The 4,766-nt window shown below is 43.3% G+C and overlaps 1 pseudogene; it reads left to right on the forward strand.

Moving 5' to 3' along the window:
• Positions 1-3,073: 3,073 nt before the first annotated feature.
• LOC126482721 (5S ribosomal RNA) lies at positions 3,074-3,190 on the forward strand (annotated as a pseudogene).
• The last annotated feature ends 1,576 nt before the right edge of the window (positions 3,191-4,766 follow it).

Genomic DNA, 4,766 nt, shown 5'->3' on the forward strand with positions numbered 1-4,766 from the left:
ACGCGAAGTCAGCACATCGATCGAGATTGACTGATGAACATTGGAAAGCAATTCCATTGAACGGATGCAGCAATACAAAAGCAAACAAAGACGATATCTAAAAGCCAAACGCCAGTTTCACAAATCACACTAGCGTTTTTTTGCAGCTTAGTTTGTGAGATTCAGATATCTGCACACTAGGTTTGATGTACCTGTCTTTTTGCTAACAATTTCGGAGACTTTTTAGTACATAAATATGTTAGTTGCCGTTGGTTTTTTTCCACTGCGTGCCACTCACCTACGATTGATATGGAATGCTGAAATTAGTTTTTCACTTGTTTTTCCCAGAGCTTTCGACGTCGCTTGCAAGTATTGTACAAAAATATGATGCGGCCCGGGTTCTCCATTTCGTCAGTTATCCGGCCCACTGTGAGAAAGGTTTGGTGCGCTTTGTGATTAATGAATGAAAATAGAAATTTGGTGATGCATTTCGTCGCACTAAAACTAGACGTTCATCTTTTTGTCAAAAGTTACCCGTTCATGTGTTCGGCAGTAACAGCCCCCCTGTGTCAGCTACCTCGTTCGCTCGTTCGTTCGTTACTCGATGTGCGTTGAGTCAAATGCCGATAACACAGCAGCAAAAAGTCTTTTGCGCTCTCCGTTTCAATAGCTCCAGTTCAGTTACAATTGTTCGTGCGGCATATCAGAAAATTTCTTAGCAATAACCTGCCTCAGCGTATTACACCACTGTCTTAAAAGGTCGCCTAATTTCATGGTTTGTGCTTCTTTTTTTTTCTTTTTTGGGGGGGGGGGGGCCGAGTTTGCGAAACTCTGCGATTTGTGTACTTCCCCTTCCAAAACCTTTGGGTAAACCGCGACGCCGCACAGCAACTCTAGAGATGCTCCCAAGAACATGGACTGCCGTCTCTATGTTTGCAGTGAGCCCAGTGCAGGGCTCACAGAACATTTGTGAGAGATAAGTAGAAACTTTAATGCTACACGTAATTACACTACTGGCCATTAAAATTGCTGCACGACGAAGATGACGTGCTACAGACGCGAAATTTAACCGACAAGAAGAAGATGCTGTGATATGCAAATGATTCGAGAAATGCGTACCATCACGTTTCCGACCTTGATAAAGGTCGGATTGTACCTTATCGCGATTGCGGTTTGTCGTCTCGCGACATTGCTGCTCGCGTTGGTCGAGATCCAATGACTGTTAGCAGAATATGGAATCGGTGGGTTCAGGAGGGTAATACGGAACGCCGTGCTGGATACCAACGGCCTCGTATCACTAGCAGTCGGGATGACAGGCATCTTATCCGCATGGCTGTAACGGATCCTGCAGCCACGTCTCGATCCTTGAGTCAACAGACGGGGACGTTTTCAAGACAACAACCATCTGCACGAACAGTTCGACGACGTTTGCAGCAGCATGGACTATCAGCTCGGAGACCATGGCGGCAGTTACCCTTGAGGCTACATCACTTGACAGGATCGCCTGCGATGATGTACTCAACGACGAACCTAGATGCACGAATGGCAAACCGTCATTTTTTCGGATGAATCCAGGTTCTGTTTACAGCATCATGATGGTCGCATCCGTGTTTGGCGACATCGCAGTGTACGCACATTGGAAGCGTGTATTCGTCATCGCCATACTGACGTATCACCCGGCGTGATGGTATGGGGTGCCATGGTTACACGTCGCGGTCACGTCTTGTTCGCATTGACGGCACTTTGAACAGTGTTACGACCCGTGGCTCTACCCTTCGTTAGATCCCTGCAAAACCCTACATTTCAGCATGATAATGAACGACCGCATGTTGCAGGTCCTGTACGGGCCTTTCTGGATACAGAAAATGTTAGACTGCTGCCCTGGCCAACACATTCTCCAGATCTCTCACCAATTAAAAACGTCTGGGCAATGGTGGCCGAGCAACTGGCTCGTCACAATAAGCCAGTCACTACTCTTGATGAACTGTGGTAACGTGTTGAAGCTGCATGGGCAGCTGTATCTGTACTTGCCATCCAAGCTGTGTTTGACTCAATGCCCAGGCGTATCAAGGCCGTTATTACGGCCAGAGGTGGTGGTTCTGGGTACTGATTTCTCAGGATCTATGCACCCAAATTGCGTGAAAATGTAATCACATGTCAATTCTAGTAATATATGTGTGTCCAATGAATACCCGTTTACCATCTGCAGTCCTTCTTGGTGTAGCAATTTTAATGGCCAGTAGTGTATAAAAAGGACCTCAGCGTTCCACGTGCATGCGGTTGAAAGATATGCACTTGTAAAACCAGACGGTTCTTTTGCCCTACGCGTTAGTTAAAATTTACTCCATGTTTCAATCTTAAAACGGACGATAAAAAAAATTTCCGTTCGAAAGCTGCATATGCCAATCAGGAAAAATCACAGTGAGGATTGAGACATTCATCCCATCTAGCCACCAGGTTGAAGATGCCCGTTTGGTAAAATACAGTGTCCTGTTTCGTGAAGGAGTCCGTAACTGTCTGCTACACATTGTCGTCCGACAAGGACTCGTCAACATTTCTAGGCTTTCTTTAAGGTATCAAAGACGTAATAATCGCAGCGGCAGAAATCAGGACTGTAGGGCAGGTGTTCGAGTGTCTCCTACTCGAAACGGCGTAATTTCTGCATTTGCGTCGTGGGGACGTGCGTTATAATGAAGCAGCAGCGTCCCTGGTCGCAGTTTTCCCGGTTTTCGACTGACATACTGTCCCATACAAATTCTTCATTCTCTAGTGGCTGTCTACCGATGTTTGTCATTTCGACAGCCGAGAAAAGACTAACATCACGTTGATCCTGTTTGGACGCATGTGGTAATAACGTCGCACATAGAAAACTTTTCCCCGTTTACCGCACGCACATCGGAAAGACACGAATGCCATAGTAATAATTTGACTACTTATCGGTGTTTATATACCAGCATCTGAGTCATGCAACGTTACATATTCGTTGCAGCAATGACCTAAAAGAGAAACTTTTTATCGTCCCTTATAACACGTGTAAAATATATTGTGATGTGAAAATGTGGTCGTGGTTTAAAGAAATACTATTACAACTGAGGGCAACGGCCTTGCCGCAGTGAAACCACCGGTTCCCGTCAGATCACCGAAGTTAAGCGCTGTTGGGCGTGGCCGGTACTTGGATGGGTGACCATCCAGGCGCCATGCGCTGTTAACATTGTTCGGGGTGCACTCAAGCTCGTGATGCGAATTGAGCAGCTACTCCACCGAATAGCTCCTCCGGTCACAGAAAACCATCATAACGACCGGCAGAGCGGTGTGCTGACCACATGCCCCTCCTATCCGAGTCCTCAGTGAGGATGACACGGTGGTCGGATGGTCCATATGGGCCACTTGTGGCCTGTAGACGGAGTACAACTGAAGCGGGTCTTTCTAAATTAATTACCATCTAATTTTCAGCATTCTATGTAGCACCAAATTTAAAAGTTTCTTTCTCTCAAGGGCACAGTCTTTACAAATGGAACATGGCGACTACATTACCAGAGGAAACATTTTGTGTGTTGGAATTTGCGCGAAGTCCTTTCATTGTTCAACTATGAAGTGCATCCCGCTATCGGTTCAGCAAGACGCCGCCTTCGCACAAGCATATTTATGACTAGCATACAACATTCTTCGACGTTCGTAGCATATGCAAAGCGAAAACTGGTCAGCCACGCACGTCTGATGAAAATGTCGAGCGTATACGAGATTCTGTAACATCCACGACTATATTTTATTCAGAACAATATTCACGACGGCATTGTGTGTGCAATTTGGGCGAACATTCTCGTGATGTTAATATAAAAGGACTTCGTCGATACTAAAATAATAATAATTAACTACTGTCAGGGGTGAAAATTATATCTCAGACAATACTCATGGAAAAAGATAATGGAAATCTTCATATTTTGTTATCTCTGATTTTTCTAGAGTAATTCTTCTTCTTGTTCGAACTGTTGTAATGATCGGACGAGATTGATGCCACGTAGCACTGAGGACGGTAAAAAACTGTGTTATGTTGCTTAGTAATATTTGAAAAATAGAGTTTCTGTGTCACTGAAATCAATACTTATGTTTGAAACTTTATTTCAATATGATTCTCGTCCTAAATAAACGTTTAAGTTTTCTGTTCAGCTACAATGGAACGCAGCCATTAGCGCTATTGATCTACAGCGCGGATTATTGGTAAAGTGCTGAATAATGAGTGAGTAACATGGAGAAATACTTTTAAATGTTAATGCATATAGTTAAGGTACAGGAAAGATTTAATATCTATGTTATTTTTTGAGAGTGAAACAACGTCTGAAGCAGAAATAATAAGTGACTGTCTTATGTTGGACGCCATTGTAGTGAAATATTACAGCGGCAGTTCTAAATCAAACTACTAAGGGCACAAGAATCTTGATGGTCAATTTTTACGATAATAATTGTGTATTGGTGGCCCAGAACCCACCCAAAATCATAAATTCGACTTAGATTATGAATAATCTTTAAATATGGTGCAAACAGTATCTTACGTGGTGAAACTGTTCTCTGCTAATGTATGAACCCTGATTGTTTCGTAAGAACTATTAGGAAATATTTTTTGACAGGAAAGAATACATTAGTGTTGTGCGCATTTGGTATTCTATGTAAAAATAGTTCATTTTGTGTAAGGAAAAATGTTTCACTTTGAATAATTGTTCGCTAAATTGTGTGAGATCACTCTTGTAAAAAAAAATTTAGTCCCATTTACATTGCTTGACAGACAACAT

This window comes from Schistocerca serialis, chromosome 5, assembly GCF_023864345.2.
Source record: "Schistocerca serialis cubense isolate TAMUIC-IGC-003099 chromosome 5, iqSchSeri2.2, whole genome shotgun sequence".
Taxonomy (NCBI): domain Eukaryota; kingdom Metazoa; phylum Arthropoda; class Insecta; order Orthoptera; family Acrididae; genus Schistocerca; species Schistocerca serialis.